The sequence below is a fragment of the Sminthopsis crassicaudata genome, chromosome 1, assembly GCF_048593235.1.
Source record: "Sminthopsis crassicaudata isolate SCR6 chromosome 1, ASM4859323v1, whole genome shotgun sequence".
Lineage (NCBI taxonomy): Eukaryota > Metazoa > Chordata > Mammalia > Dasyuromorphia > Dasyuridae > Sminthopsis > Sminthopsis crassicaudata.
The window spans coordinates 179,707,691-179,725,653 of NC_133617.1; the positions used below are offsets into that span (position 1 = coordinate 179,707,691).

The 17,963-nt window shown below is 34.9% G+C and overlaps 1 long non-coding RNA gene across 3 annotated transcripts in view; it reads left to right on the forward strand.

The window, feature by feature from the left end:
• Positions 1-15,152, forward strand: part of LOC141545305 (uncharacterized) — a 156,674-nt gene extending 141,522 nt beyond the window's left edge. For all 3 annotated transcript variants that reach the window (XR_012482981.1, XR_012482985.1, XR_012482987.1), the window contains one exon: positions 14,061-15,152. This is a non-coding gene — a long non-coding RNA (uncharacterized LOC141545305). The remainder of the gene's footprint in view (positions 1-14,060) is intronic.
• Positions 15,153-17,963: the final 2,811 nt, after the last annotated feature.

Here is a 17,963-nt window from a genome sequence, read left to right on the forward strand (position 1 = left end):
AGAGAACATAATTTGACTCATGACATATCTAATTTATGGAATCATGACCTTGGGATGAGATTTTATTCCACTTAAAACATCACAGTTTTTCCTTCAGTTTATGAAGCCTCATCTTCTCTGAAGTGTTTTTATTCATAGTGCATGCCTTATTTGACTTGTTCATAATCACTAGTTTCATATTATCCCCACTATCATGTATGAATGCCTGCTTTGGAGTAAAATGCCAATGTGGGGACACTGGCATCATTATGGCCTTTCTTAACTGGGCTGACATTTCAAAGTCCACACAAGGGAACGCTATTCTCTGTCCAAGAATCTTTTAGTAAATCTGAATGAATCGTGTAAATGCTGCCATGTTTTTATTTTTAAAAAGGGGATGACTCATGTATTACTCTGAGAAGCAAATTTGATTCTTAGATGGTGTTACTTTCCAGAGGCACACTATGTCTTTAAAAGAGACTCAGCCTCTCCCCAAACCTCTGGTTGGCTCCTGTGTCCCACCCACAAAGAAACCCGAGGATCCACCAATTGGCTAGAAGTGCTTTGGTAGATGTGTTGTGGCAGTGCTAATGTCTCTAGGCCAAATTGTTCAGAAATGTCTTTATTTCTCGGTGGATGAGTTGATTTAACATCTTGGTTACAAAACAGACTTTTAACTAGAGAGGCAGATAAAGCTAGTTTTTATGTGGTTTACTGGCAGTAACCACAGAAACCAAGCACTCCCAGTCCTCATTCATCAGTCCTAATCATTTTAACCCAGTTCAGACTCAAGCTCTTCCTTGGGTCCTGCAGGCTTCTCTCCTTGACTCTACTTGTATCACACTCCACAAATACATTGCTAACATTTAAATGCATCTGTTGCAGAGATAGAAGCACAGGGGACACTAGGAAAATTTCGGACCACATTTCAGTACTGAGCTTATAAAAGTGTCACACCATCTGTATGAATTTAGCTTACATGCTTCATTACAGTCTAGGTGGGGGGGAGAGAAGAATGGAGAAGGATTTTCTTTTTAAAGATGGAAAGGAGAGGATGGAAAGAAAAAATAAAGAAAAAAAGCTGCATAGCAGTTAAATGCAAAATTGAGGTGCTTTTATAGGATATTCTTCATGGTTGACATTTGGGTTTGTCAGAAGTCTACAGGGTTGGTCTCCCACTGTGGGTTTGGTTTGTGAAGTTCTAGATCCCTGACTGCCCTCAGATTTCTTTCCTTAGGGGCTATATACCCTATGCATTAAAAATTCTAGATACTTTATTGCTGTGAACTTTATTATACAACACACACACACACACACACACACACACACACACACACACACACACACACACACAAATGTGAGCCTCCCAATGCTAGCTCCTGCTGTTGTCCTGAGGGTTATATCTGTCAGGCTTCTGCACTCCTGTCATTTCCTGGGCAAACCTGATTATTTTTTGATAGGCACTTTACATTTCTATAACTAGAGATAAGAAGGGAAATTTCTTCAGCATCCCTAATAGATGATCACTCTCATTGTCTAACAAGCTTTTCATTGTTTGTGATTTTCATTTCTCTCCATGGTTCAGGGCACTTTGAAAAAAAAATCTATTCAGCAATTTCCCACTCATAATTCAAGAAAAAAGAGTCACGCAGTATAATAAGGATAATTAGCTCTGACTGAAAATAATAAGCCTGGCACCGCATATCCCCCACCACTGCACACAGTATCCATTTATTGTTTTGTGTACTCTCCGTCAAGGCTAATTACTGCTCCTGTAATTACTAACCTGTTGAAAGAACAAAGGAAAATGCATCTAACTATGTATTTAAATAAATACACTGTTTCTTCTAATATCATCTCAATAAACTCTTTGGGAAAAGAAACTGTCCTTAGAGCCTTAAAGTTAAACATTGTTGCTGTTTGTCCTTAAAAATACAATTTGCTATTCTAAGACTAGAGCCACTTTAATTTAAAAAAAAATTCTGATTTACATGCTTGGAGGATAGAATGCCTTAGAATTTGGTCCTTAAAAAGGAAAAAACTGCTACAAGTGACCAGTTCATTCAGACCTGATCAAACTCAGCTTTGATGTAGCACTTTTCCTTTCCATTCAGTAAATTGTTACTTCAGGCAAGGATTGGCAACCAATCCCTGGGAAATGATCGGGTGCTGCCTCTGTAAATGAACCAACCCAGCAGTCCACCCTTCTCTTATACAGAGGAAGCTTGCTGATTATGACAAATTAAGATGGAGAAACAATTATATATATATATATATATATATACACACACACACACATACATATATATGTTTTCTAGGGATGATGTATGCTGGGAAGTATTAAAAAGGACTGTTTCTAATTTTTAGCCACTTCATTCTTTATTTAGTGTCCTGTCTTTCCTGATCCCATGTTCCAGTTTTGGTTCCCTGATGACCTTCTTTTACTTGTCTATATTCTCTAGGCTTGATCTACCAGGAAATAGCTATTGCCTTTGGCACCATCAACTACCCAGAAGGTTACAGACTTTGGCTTTCAGAGATGCAGAAGCCTGCTGTGGCAATACAACACACTCTTTCTAAACCAAACTTGAAGATTCCAGAAATAGGTTTATACAGTATAAAACATCTCTTTGACAGGCAGACATATCTACTTTAGTGGGTTACTCAGAAACGATGTTTTCCCTCTCCACCTCTTGTTTATAGGGAACACAAGGAATTAAATGTGAGAAGATGAAGAGATGATATTTGCATGAATAAACTGACCTTGCTACCCTTTTATAAACTGCCTGAACTCCATATGGTTCTTGCTCAGAAATTTATGAGGTTAGTACATTTATCTGGCTATCTAGATCTTGGAGTTCTTCTCATTGGTCCAGTTGTAGATGTTTTTGCTATGGTTTTTGAGCCAGAATCCAGTCTATAATCTATTTTTGTTAGACCTTTTCACCATATTACACTGGAGAGACTTGTAGCCATACCTCTTTAGGACTACTTTGACAAATAGAGTATTGTCTAAATATCCAACTAATCTTCAGCTTGTTTGGATTTTTAGTCAGCTCATCAAACCAACATTTAATAGCACATCCATTATATAGTGCAGTAGCTAGAACATTGGGCCTCGAATCAGGAAGACTTGGATTCAAATCTAATCACTAGCTGTGTGACTCTGGGCAAATCACTTAACTCTATTTGTCTCAGTTTCCTCATCTGTAAAATGAGCCAGAGAATAAAATGATAAATAATTCCAGTATCTTTGCCAAGAAAACTCCCAAAAGGGGACATGAAGAGCCAGAAGCAACTGAAAAACAACTGAATATCTAACAAAGAAGACCGAGGAGTAGTCATATAGGTAAAAGCTAGGGAAAAAATGGTGTCCCAGAAACCTAGAGAGAAGAGATTATCAAGTAGGAGATAGTGATCAAAGACTGCAGAGAGGTCAAGGAGAATGAAAATTGAGGAAAAGATCATTGGATTTGGCAATTTCGAGACAATTAAATACTGAGGACACATATAGAAGCAAAAAAAGAAAGAAAGACTCTTTGTCCTTTAGGAGCTTATGCTTTAATGGGGAAGATAATATAAAAGCAGGGGCTAAAAGCAGAGGAAGGAGAGAAGATACCCCTTATAAGGACATAATAGCCAACCCCAGATAAAGAAGGATGGCTGATTTGGATCCTTTCTCCAAATCAAGGTTATGGGAAGAGCTCACCAATGGGAGATGGGACTGAATAGGAATAGAGTCAGACAGTAACTGAGGCCTGGCAGCTAAATCCTGAGAGTTAAGGATGGTTGTTCAAGGTTCTTCCCCAAAATAGAGATTCTGGAATAATTCATTATTAGGAGAAAAGGAGCCTGCTAGAATAGAGGTAGGAGGCAGTCGATGTATGATGATATGGATTATTCTATTCCCTTTAATTTTCACCTGTAGATAACCCCATTATTTTTCTCTTCCTGTCAGTCCCCACTATATTTAATCTCTTTTTCTTCTGACTTATTTCCTATTGTTATAAACATGCCCAAATCTCCTCCATTAAAAAACAAAAAAACAAAAAAAAAAAAACTAACTTTTGAAATAACTAGATCCTGGTATCTCTGCTGGCTTCTGATCTCTCTCTCTCCCTTTTCTAAGTCACACTAGCTGAAAAAAAGACATGCCAACTCTCTTCTACATTCTGTCCATATTAGTCATATTGTGAAAGAAAAATCAGCACAAAAGGGAAAACCCATGAGAAAGAAAAGGTAGTGAAAATAGTGTGCTTCCTTCCACAATCAGTCTCCATAGTTCCTTCTCTGGATATGAATGGCATTTTCCATCCCAAGACTAATGCTGAGAAGAGCCAAATCTATCAAAGTTGATCACATAATCTTGCTGTTACTTTGTTCAATGTCCTATTCCTGCTCACTTCACTCAGCATCAGTTCAAGCAAGTCTTTCAAGACTTTTCTGAAATCACCCTGCTCATTATTTCTTATAGAACAGTAGTATTCCATTACATTCAAATACTACAGTTTATTCAGTCATTTCCCAATTGATGGGAATTCACTCAATTTCCAATTTCTTGCCACCATAAAAAGAGCTGATTATAAGCATTTATATACTCCCTACTATGTGCCAGATATTGTACTAAGCACTTAAAAAATCTATTTGCTTTCATAATAACTTTCAAGGTAACTGCTACTAGATTATGAACTACTTGAGGGTACATACTGTCTTTGCTTCTTTTTGTATCCTCAATACTTAGCATATGGTACTTGATAAAAATATGCTGGGTTTTAGTGATCAGAGCTTTCCTTTCTAAATGCTTAGAAGTTATCTTTATGATCAAGTGTTTTAGAATTTTGCTGGAAATAGACATCAAGCTTAAAGGTTTGCAAAATCTATCCTCATGCTATTTTTGAAAATTTGGAGAATATTTATTTGCCTTTCTTCAATCTTATGATACTTTTCCTATTCACCAAGATCTTTCAAAAATTACTCAAAGCCTCTCAGCAGTCCCTTTTGCCAATTTTTCAGTACTCTTGAATGTAATTCATTCAAGATTAGTCATCTTAGTTTAGTGAAAGAAGTTAGGTACCCTTATATTTATTTATCAAGGAACCCAAGATTCTTTTTAGCCATTTTCACTCTGGTCTTCTCAGTCTAAAGATCATTTGTTTTGAAAGAAAAACTAAACAAAAGTTGTGCTTAACCTTCACACCATCATTCATTATCTCAGACATTCAATATTTTCCTCTAATTTTTCTCTATTTCATTACTTAAAAAACAAACTTTAAAAAAAACTTTCATTGTTATATTCAGGTCATTTTGTGCTTTAGTTCTTTCTAATGCTATTCTGTCAGAACTATTACTTTGTGAAGTCAAATTTGGCCAAATCACTTAATTTTTTTTTCTGAATCTCATTTCTTTATCAATAAAATAATTGGGAGATTATTCAGACCAGTTCCAGTGATTTTGTGATGAAGAGAACCAAATTTGACTTATTTATTCAGACAGGTATATAACAGATAATATAATAAACATATTTTAAAATCAGAGGATCTGGATTAAAATCTTAGATCTGTCACTTAATTCCTGTGTGACTGTAAGCAAGACATTTTAGAATCTGCTTCTCATTTGTCCCTCATATAAAATCTGTTAGCAAAGCTTTTTTAAATTTTACCTTAATAATAACTCTTTAATACACTGCCTGCCTTCTCTTCTCGGACACTGCTGCCATCTTGGTAGAGGCATTCATCAAGTCAAACATGGGCTATTGAAATAGCTGGTTGGTGTGCCTACCGTAAATTTCTACTCACTTTATTTAGTCCACTCTTCATTCAGTTGTTAAAGTGTTTTTCCTAAAGCTCAGGGCTGCCTATGACAACCCCTATTCAATAAACTCCCTATCACCTATAGAATCAAATGTCAGTCCTCTGTTTGGTCCCACTCCTCACCTCTCCAGTTTTCCTACATTTGACACATCTTTCTCCTCCCCTCTCATCTCATATACACTGTAATCCAGTAATACTGTCCTCCTTGCTATTCTTTTAATATGATGTTCCATCTCTTAACATGTTTACTGTCATGTTTACTGATTGTGTCCAACACCTGGAATGCTCTCTTTTATCATCTCTGCCTACTGCATTCCTTAATGTCTCAGGTAATAGTCTACCTTCTATAAAAAAAAAAGCTAATTCTTGATCCTATTTAATTTTAGTGCTTGCTGCTAAAATTTTCTTTTAAACATGTTAAATTTTCTCTTAAACATGTTAATTTTATTTCCCCAATTACATGTAAAAACAATTTTAACATTCTTTTTTTTCTCCAAATTTTGAGTTTCAAATTTTCACCCTTCATTGATAAGTCAAACAATTTAATATAGGTTATTAATATGTAGTCATGAAAACACATTTCTACATATCATATTATGAAAGAAATCTGTTGAAAATTTCTAGATTACCTTGCACATAGCGTGTTTGTGAGTAGTTTTTCTGTTGTCTCCTTCATTAGAATATGAGCTTCTGGGGAACAGAGACTATCTTTTGCCTTTGTATTCCCAGGCTTTTTTTTTTTTTTTAAAACACTATGAAGCACAAAGTAGGTACTTAGTAAATATTTATTAACTGACTGATCAACACTTATGTCCTCAGTTTTCTTATCAGTGAAATAATTAAATTTGATTAGATAGCCTTAATGTCTCTTTTTTGCTCTGACTTTCTAATGTCATGATCATGAGATGCTATGCATAGAAGGGATAATTGAGTGCATTTTTAGGACACTTTTTGGGCTTTAATTTTATTTTTCCAGTTGCAAAAGACAATGAGCTCAATGAGCCAAATTAAACAAATAGAATCATTTTATAGTTGATCTAGTGGGTTCTATAAATGACTGATGAGCAAAGTCAGAGATACAAGTCACCTCAGGAAACTCACACATCCCTATCTACAGAATTATACTTACTTGTATGTCCATATTGACCCCAAGAGCCATATGGATGGTCATTTGCCTAGACAAGATAAATGTAGTACTTACATGAAGGACTCTTAGCAATCAATTAAGAGAACTCATTTAAAAATTGGGACATTTGTATTTGCCTGTAAGTCTGCCATGTGCTTAAAGCACCAGTGCACATTACCAATAAAGTTACAGCTCTGATTTAAAATTAAAAAAAAAAAAAAAAAAAACCTCTCTGGGAAACTTAAAGACCAGCTTTGTGGAAGAGCTGGGGGATGGAGGTGTAGGGGTGGAAACTGTTAGGGTGACTTGATTTTTCATTAACAATTTTAAGAGAAGAGTTTATAGTAGGATCTGTGACCTGCAGATCCAAAAGTGTTAAATAAATAGCACAGGAAACTGCAAAATGATCTTATGTAAAGTCACTCTACAAGATGCATGTTTAATTAGCACCTACTAATAAAACAGATGTATGTGAAAATATTTCGGCTGACTTTTACTATTCTGAACAATACAATATCAGCTCAGGGTGTCATGGGCAAGCAACATAACCTCATTTTAATTGAGCATTTTATCACCAGAAAAAAATAAGAGACAGCTTGTGTTTTATACTTTTTTTCCCTGTAGTGCATCAGTATCCCACAATAAATGCAAAAATAAACTTCAAACCAAACTTTAAATAGGAATTTATGAAAAGGCACAGATTTGGAGGATTAGCAATCCATGGGTTTTTAATGTGATAACCAAGAGATGGATAGACATCATATTGGTTATTTTAAAGGGAAAAGTTAGTGCTTAATTAGTCTTTAAAACTTGACCACAAAGAAATATTTTCAATAAATTACATGGAAAGTCTTAAAAATGCAAAACTCCCATGTCCAGGATTTATTTTGTTTTCACAGGAACTACAAGAGGAAGTTTACTTTCCGATGGACTAGATGATTTTTACTGCATATTATGAAAAAAAAAAACATCAAGAAAGCAAATGATGCATCAGATGGTAAAAAATAGGGAAAAAGAGACTGTAAACTTTAACCCTCCAAAGCAGGACTATTTATTTTGCTCTGTTTTGATGACAGTTAAAAGGTAGTAATGGTAAGCAGTTTTGAATTAGCTATTTTTATGTGAATCTTAGGTCTCTTTTCTAGCACTACAATTCTTTAGATACTAAGGAGAGCTGGATGGCATAATGGAGAGACAATGAATTTGGAGTCAGGAAAATCTAAGTTTAAATCTAGCCCAGCTATTTAGGTCACACACTAGTTATGTGACCATGGACAATGTTCATGAGTCGTGAAACTCAGTTTACCAAACTGTAAAATAGAGACAATAACAGCACCCATTTCCCATAATTTTGAAAGAGCTCTCAAATGATATCTATCAAATGAGATATGTGTAAAAAAACTTTGCAAACCTTAAAGTTTACAAATAACTCCAAGAATGATTCTTTGCTGGAATATGATTATATAAAGTTATGAATTTTAATCTTAATTTAGGAATTTGCACTTCAGAAGTCAATGCAATATTACCTTTTTTCCTTGTTATAGTAGCATAGAATTAGAGCTGGAAGGAACCTTGGAAGTTATCCAGGAATGGCAGTTATTGGTATAGTTGCCAATAGAACATTAGCCTTGAAGTCAAGAGGACCAGAATTAAAATCCAGTCTCAGACACTTACTAGCTGTGGGACCCTAGGCAAATCACTTAACCATGTTTGCTTCAATTCCTCATATGTAAAATGAGTTGGAGAAGAAAGGCAAACTTCTCTGGTATTGTGCAAGAATTAGGTATAGTAGAAATTTTACAGTATTATTATTACATTTTAATTATGTAAAGGAGCTTTCCATTTAAAGGTATACAATAGTGGATCATTTTTAAAATAGAAAAATATATTTTTAGAATCCAATCCAACAAGCATTGATTAAACACCTATTATATTCAAAGCACATGAGTATTAGGCATTCAAAAATAGGCCTTGGGAACTGACAAGAGACTATTTTTTAATTCTTTTGGAGGGCATGTGAAATGTAAATAGATGCATCTAGACACTACAAATTTGAAGAGAGAGAGGGAGAGAAAGAGAGTATTATCAATTAAGAATATCATAAGTTCCTAAAGGAAATAGCATCCTGAACTGAGCTTTGAAGGAGGCTAGGAATGAGACCAAGAGGTATTGAGGAAGAAAAATCGATATAACAACAACTGGCTAGAGAAAGAGTATCGAGGATGAAAGAGAGAGACAGAGAGAAAGAGGGAGAGTAAGAAACAGGGACGCCGAAAGACAGAGTGAGACAGAGACAGAAAGACAGAGAGAGACACACACAGAGGAGAAAAAGAGAGAGAGGAGACAGAGAGAGAGAGGATTCAGAGAGACAGAGACAGATAGACAGAGAGACAAAGAGACAGAGACACAGAGAAGCATAACTGTGAGGTTAGACTTGAATGACTGGAAGGATGATGCCCTCCACAGAGATATGGAATTTTGGACAAAGTCTGGGTTTTTATAGAAAGATAATAAATGAATTCCATTTTGGACATGTTGAAGTTCTGAAATAACTTAGATCTCTATGTGCTTGCATGTCTTTAGATTATACCAATAAAAGTCAGTATATCTGGATATGGGTCCAATAGTGCTTGAGACCAAGAGATCTTTGCTCAATGAAGAAAGTTGGATTGCAATTCCCAGGAATCTCTGCATGAGTTCCATAGGTGAAACATGTAGTACTCTAATTAGATTGGCATTAATTCAAGGTAAACAATTTAACAGGACTGGCTGGTGTAGGAGAGATGAGAGAGGGGAGGGAAAATGCAACTATGCCAAGCTATGCCATGGTTATAATGAGCAACAGAAGTAAGAGAAGCAATGGGATAAATCAACACATCTCAGACTGAAATCAATTGCCTTAGCCTGAAACTGCTTTTCTAAGAGAAGTTAACAATGATCTCAATGATGTTCTTTAGGTGCTATGTCATATCACCAGCATTCCTAAAATTGCAAATAGAGGAAATGTCCTTATTAGTTTTCCATGAGCAGAATAATATGTCCCTCTCACTGTGTGGGGGAGGCTAAAGTGTTTAATTGGGAAATCCCTGGGAAAATCCTAAGAGTGGCAGCCAGTTGGTAATTGGTGCTGGGAGTATTTTATACTTGACTAAATTCTTATTACCTTGCAATTCTATTTTAATTTAAATTCTTTGCTTTTAATTCACATCGTCATCTTACTTGGTTGTGCAGAGCCATATCTAGGCAATCAGGGGTTTGTCCTGGGAACTAAAATTTAGAGGGTACTAATTGAACTTAGACTTAAAAAAATAAAAACCCAAAATTTCCTCTAATTATATCTAAAATGTCGATTCAGGGTCGTGTTTGGTGCTACTTGCCTTTGTGAAGCTTTTTCTAGGCTGTGAAAATGTGTGAAAATATGTGAAAAATGAAAAAAATGATGATTATTTCCCTGTGGCCTGATATAGAAATGCTACAAAAGTGGAGGTTCAGATATGCAATTACTATCCCAACAATTCCACTAACTTTTTCTTAACTGAGTTGGATTGAAGCTGAAGTAGACTTCAGCTATTATTGTGTTAATTTGGGGATGGGAAGTATCATGAAGTATATAATTTTTTGTGGAATCTTTATCAAATTTGTGAGCAGAGATAGCTAATATATATTGGACGATATAGCTGATATTCAAAAAAGATCTACATTACAGAAATGGAATGATGGGATGGAACTAATAAGATGATCTTACTGACAACAAATAAAAATCTTATAGTTCAATTTTTAAAAGAACTATACAAATACAAGATGAGAAAGTTGCATACTGCTGTTGTTCTTTCATTTTTGAAGGGGACCAATGACATCACAGGATGATGTCTTGATATATGCATGAATTGGAGGTAAGTGAAACAGAGTAGTACAGAATCATCAATCTGAATCTCTGAATCACTCAAGTATAGTACAGTCAACAGGACTGGTGAAGGCCTGGGATGCAGTGGATAACCTTGGTGACTTGGATGCCTGACCCAGCTCTCAGCACTCCACAGCACCTACTTTAGCTGCCTTTATGAGTGTTGGAACAAATTGTTCTCATCTACCAATTCTGCTATGGGAAATATTCACATACTTGGGGTAGACAGCTCCCTAACTCATTGATGGGTTTGAGACCCATTGGTTCCCCAAACAGTTTGACTGGAGTGACCACTGTGCATGCTACAGTTTCTTGGAGCTACAGATGAGAGTTGAGTGCCAGGGAGGTACATGAGTAGCTCTGAAACAGGGTCATCAGCTCTCACACCAGAAGAACTAGTCCTCCTTGAAAACCATATGCACCCCAAAAATGAATATTGATACTATTTCAAGTAAAAAAAGACTTGGCAATTTAGAGGATTGTTGGCAAATTAAAACAACAACAACAACAACAACAACAACAACAACAACACAGCTAATTAAAATCTCGGAATCTCAGATTTGGAATTCCCCTCAGAGTTCTTCTTGTCCAATCTATCTCTGACTAAAAATCTCTGTAGACTTTAAGCCATCCAAAAGTGGAAAACACTGACTCAGGAGTTAGTATAGTCATAAGAATGGGGCACTAGGGCTTAGAGGCAAAAGACAGGGAAGATGGAGACATCTACCACACACAAGAGATCTCTACAATGCCAGACATTGTAGAAAGAGCTGAATTGATTCCCTGCTGATTTGTCCCCAGAACTTCTACCACATTAAATAGGAGAGCCAGAAAACAGAACAGGATTTGTGTTTCTAGAGTAGAATGAGGACAAATTGAAATGAGGAGGAATAAGGTAACTGGGCCCCCAAAGGGTTTGGGCTTACATTTTTTTCTCCTCCTATGTTGTTATTGTGGTCAGTGGAAATGTTTGTTAGTGTTTATGCCCATCTAGTGGTGTTGCTTGTTCTGCTCTATAATTGGAAAAGTACACAATGTTTTTAGAAAAGTTGTAATTAGATTCAACTTTGAGGTCTCTAGTAAATGCTACATGTAGAATTTATGTCTGATTTCCTATCTCCAGAAAATGGTATACAGTAGTAGACATTATATGGATATAACAATCTAAAACAGTGAATTCCCTATCACTGGAGATTTTCAAGCAAAGGTTAGTTTATCACTTGGGAGAAGCTCTCTGCTCGGTGATGGGTTGAATTGGATGGATTTTAAGATTATTTCCAATTCTGATTGATATTTTGATATTTTTTAAAATCACACCTTTGATACTTTTAGCATAGGGAATGCTATCACTACAGAAAGAAACCTACTTTGCAACTTAGCACTGCCAGGGTCACTTAGTCGCAGCATATGTCTCAGGCAGAACTTAAATCTATAGGGGGTTTTTCCCCTATAATGCTTGGTCTCTGTCCACAGGATTACAATGCTTCACATATCTACCTACCTATCAAGCAAGCTATCTGTCTGTCTGTCTATCTATCTATCTATCTATCTATCAGCTATCTCATAATCTATCTTTAATCCTTCAGGAGAACTATATTCAAATCTTAACTCTCCAATACTTGCTAGCTGTGTGATCCTAGGCAAATCACTTAATCTCTATTTGCCTCAATTTCCTCATTTATAAAACAGGAGTAATAATGGCACCTACCTCCCAAGGGTGTGCTGAGAATCAAATAGGATAATAATTGTAAAGTGCTTAGTACACTGCCTGGCACATAGTAACCACTACATAAATATTAACTACCATTATCACTATTATTTTCTATGTATATATGCATATATGTATGCATATGCATATAAGCATATTCAACACATGTATGCATGTATATACATACATTATATATATACATATATATATTTATTTAAATTACCTTCTTATAATAGAAGTTTACTGCTACTATTTCACCACCCAGTACAAGGAAATGAGAGTTCTAAGAAATTCCCTAGTTGTATTGATGTTATTCATTCACAGGATACTACCATGATAGGGAGCTAGCCATATTTTTTTTTTATTAATAGTGATTTTTCTGCTGAAATGAGTGTGTGTTGTGATACAAAAAAAGGAATCAGTTAGCTTTTACTCTGGAAGATACGGTCAGGTGAATATGTCGTGTTGTAAAGTTTCAGTTATAATTACTTGACTGGTAAGGATTTTTTTAAAGCCAAGACTATAAGCCCTTTAGCCTTCTCCAGCATCACTGGTAAAGAAAACAAAATTTTCAGATCTTTTAAATATCAACAGAATAAAATATTTTGAAGATACACTATTCACATATGGTTATCCCAGAATATCACAATCTTTGAATATGGGTGGTGTTATTTTTCCTCTATTTTCTTTTTCTTTTTTATTTTTTTTGCTCTGCAAGAAAGCTTCACACACTCTTTCACAGATATGCCAAGTATAGCTTGATTCATAATAGATTCATAATAGATGGTAAAAGCCAAATACATGAACTGACTACAAAGCAGTTATCTATGCCTTTTTTTGATTTGAAGTAACTAATTTGAATTGGAGAGATGGGACTGGCCCTGTAGTGGACAAGAGACTTGGATTTAAGTTTCAAATTCATTATTTATCATGCTACCTTGGGAGAAATCACTTCCCACATCTGTCCCTTAGTTTCTCTTTCAGTAAATATTTACTCCTTTATTATGACATGGAAGGTTAATGAGATGTTATCTGCAAAAAAATCCTCTGAATTGCCTGAGGAGAAAATATTACAAAGAAATATGTGTTTTATAAAGAAGCTAATATTGCCTATGTTCTTTTGTGTTGTGGAAAAATCGAATGTCGAATTGAAAGTTGAAAGACCTGGATTCTATTCCTAGTCTTTAAAATGTAAGGATTAATGATCTCTAAAATCCCCACCAGCTCAAAGATTCAATGATTTTCATGATGAGCAAGGCATTGTACGAGGCAGAGGAGAACTAATTCACAACAAGCATTTGTTTAGTGTTTACCAGGTTCTAGGTACTGGATTATAAGCAATGGAGACACAAAGAAAGGCTTTAAAAGTTAAAGTGCTCTAAAATTAAAATGATTTCTTTGCTCCATGAAAATAAAAAGAAAACACACAAAAATAATAAAGATAACAATAATAATAGCCTAATTTTTTTTACCAAGTCCTGTTAATTTTATGGATGTAATAGCTCTCCTATATTCCTCTTCTCTTCTCCTCAGGCCCTCATCACCTCATACTTGGATGATTACAGTTGTTAGCTATTGGGTCTACCTGACACAAATGTATTATCCCTTCACTCCATCCATCTATGCAGCTATCAAGGTGATTGTCCTAAGAGAAGATGTGTCACCCTATCACCTACTTCAATAAATTCCAATGGTTCTCTTATCACTTCTGGGATCAGATATAGAATTCTCTCTCTTTTAAAAAAATAGTATTATATTTTTTAAAACACATGCAAAGATAATTCTCAATATTCACCTTTGGAAAACCTTGTATTCCAAATTTTTCTCCCTCCTTCCCTTTCCCCCCTTCCCCAAAAGATCAAGCAAATCACTACTGATCAGAGAAATGCAAATTAAGACAACTCTGAGATACCACTACACACCTGTCAGATTGGCTAGAAGATAGGAACAAATAATGATGAATGCTGGAGGGGATGTGGGAAAACTGGGACACTGATGCATTGTTGGAGGAGTTGTGAAAGAATCCAGCCATTCTGGGGAGCAATCTGGAATTATGCCCAAAAAGTTATCAAACTTTGCATATCCTTTGATCCAGCATTGCTGCTATTGGGCTTATATCCCAAAGAAATACTGAGGAGGGGAAAAGGACCTGTATGTGCCAAAATGTTTGTGGCAGCTCTTTTCGTAGTGGCCAGAAACAGGAAGATGAATGGATGCCTATCAATTGGAGAATGGTTGGGTAAATTATGGTATGTGAATGTTATGGAATATTATTGCTCTGTAAGAAATGACCAGCAGGAGGAATACAGAGAGGCTTGGAGAGACTTACATCAACTGATGCTGAGTGAAATGAATAGAACCAGAAGATCGCTGTACACTTCAATGCTGTATGAAGAGGTATTCTGATGGAAGTGGAAATCTTCAACATAAAGAAGATCCAACTCACTTCCAGTTGATCAACGATGGACAGAAACAACTACACCCAGAGAAGGAACACTGGGAAGTGCATGTAAACTGTTAGAACTACTGTCTATCTACCCAGGTTACTTATACCTTCGGAATCTATAACTTAAAGTACAACAAGAAAATAGTATTTACACACATATATTGTATCTAGGTTATATTGTAACACATGTAAAATATATGGGATTGACTGTCATCAAGGGGAGGGAGTAGAGGGAGGGGATAATTTGGAAAAATGAATACAAGGGATAATATTATAAAAAAATTACTCATGCATATATAATGTCAAAATATTATAAATAAAATTAAAAAAAGATCAAGCAATCTGATGTGAGTTAAACATGTGCAATTCTTCCAAACATATTTCCATATTTGTAATGATGCATAAGAAAAATCAGATTAAAAGGAAAAATACATGAAAAAGAAAACAAAAATCCGAGAAAAATAACAACAAAAGATGAAAATACTATGCTTCTAGCCACATTTAATTTCCATAATTCTCTCTCTGGGTGCAGATGGCATTTTTCATCCCTAGTCTATTGGAATTGACTTTAATCACCTGAAGTCAATTATTGAAAAGGGTCAAGTACATCACAGAAGATAATCACATAAGCTTGTTGTTGCTTTATACAATGTTCTCTTGGTTCTTGTCACTTCACTTAGCATCAGTAAGTCTTTCCAGGCTTTTCTGAAATCATCCTACTTATCATTTCTTATACAACAATAATATTCCATTACATTCATATCCCGTAATTTATTCAGTCTTTCTCAACTGATGAACACCCACTCAATTTTCAGTTCCTTGGCACTACAAAAAGGGCTGTTACAATCATTTTTGCACATTTGGGTCCTTTTTCCTTTTTTTGTGTGATTTCTTTAGGATACAGACCCAGTAGAGACACTTCTAGATCAAAGGGTAACAGTTTGATAGCCCTTTAGGTATAGTTCTAAATTGCTCTCCAGAATGGTTGTATCATTTCACAACTTCACCAATAATACATTAGTGAGAATTCTCTTTTTTGAAGCATTATTTATAACCCACCTCACCCTCCTGATCTTTTCAACTTTCTTTTACTTTGTAGCCTCTGATTATATTCCCTCTATATTCTGTGATCTAATGACACTGATTATCCTTGAATAACATACTCCATCTTCTAACTACAGGCATTTTTACTGACTGTCCCCCCATACCTGGAAGGCTATTCCTTTTCATCTCTACATTGTCTTCCCTGGATTCTGTCAAGTTCCATATAAGAAATTCCCATTTTCTATAGGAAGATTTTTCTCTCCTCTTTGTTAATTATCTCTGATTTATCCTACATAAGGCCTTTTTATAGTTGTTTGTATGTTGTCTTCCCGTTAGTCTGTGAGATACTTGAAAGTAGAGTGTTTTTTGACTTTCTTTAGAACTCGAATGCTTAAGCATATATTAACATAGTACCTGGCATATAATAATGACTTATTAAAGTTTAAGGATCGATAAAGTGTTTTAAGAGTTTCAAAAATATGATCTATATGTTAATTCATATGATCCTCACAACAATGTAATGGAGGTGTTATTACTATTCTCATTTTATAGATGAAGAAAACTCTGGTTAAAAAAGTTGAAATCATTTATAGAGGAATAATCATTTGAGGAAGTATTCAAATTCAGATCTGACTCCAAGTCCAATATTATAATTACTATTTTACTTAGCTGCCTTCAACGTCCCTTGAGTTTTACAAATACTCAAAAATGTGGTAGATGAATTTGGAAGTAGGTCAATTGGAATTCACTTGGAGGAGATAGTGCAAACACTGCTTGTGGGTCTCCAAGGTATCAACTATGACTGGGACATCATTGTGCACTAATGTGAAAACATCAACCCATTAGATTATTCAAGGAACTTGCAAAGGAGGCATTATATCTTTATTTATGACTCTCCATCTATATGGCCCTTAAGGACAGAGATCAATGCTTGTGTCTTTTTGTGTTCCCTATAGTGCCAAATTAATTGCATTATACATTGTACATGTAATTAAGTGTACATGAAAACTATATACTTAGTTATAATTGGAGTTTATTGTGGCTCTTTATGGTAGAAAAAGTTAGAAACAAAATAGACACCTATTAATTGAAAAATAACTGAGCAAAGTATGATATCTGAATGCAATGGAATATTAATGTACTGTAAGAAGATGGTTGTATGAAATGGTAAATATGAAGAGCTCAGAGAAAGATAGAATGACTAATGGAAGAAAATAGAACAAAGAGAAAAAAAATGTATGCACCCCCACAATGGAAGCAATGAAAATAATAAAAAATAAAACTATTTTCTCTTGTAATGAATAGCCCTCATTTTGGATAACTGATAATAAAACAGTCCTCCTTCTTCTCAGAAGAGATATAGAGATTATGGATGTAGAATAATAATAGTAATAGTTACAGAAGATAAGGATAAGGTTGGCAAATCACTTTTTATATATTATTTCACTTAATCTTTTTTTCAAAAACCTGTATAGTAGATACCATTACTATAATTTTATAATGTGAAATTGAAGCTCACAGAATAAACCTTTTATTCTCCTTAGGATCTAACTAGCCTTTGCTTCATGGAGGACAAAATAGATGTAGGGTAAATTAAAAGTAGGAGGAGTAAGGAAACTGGGATTAGTATGATTTACAGTGATATTAGCAATAAGTATTTTTCCTTTTTAAATGATATATTTTTCAATAATATAAAAATACAATTTTTAACATTCATTTTTAAAATAAAATTTTGAATTCCAAATTTTCTCCCTCTAACCTAAGATGGTAAGGATTTGATATTGGTTACATATGTGCAATCAAACATGTAAAACATATTTTTATATTAATCATATTGTGAAAGAATAAATAAAACAAAAGGAAAAACCATGAAAAAATAAAGAAAATGAAAATAGTATGTTTCAAATTACATTCAGACTTCATCAGTTCTTTTTCTGGAATTGGAT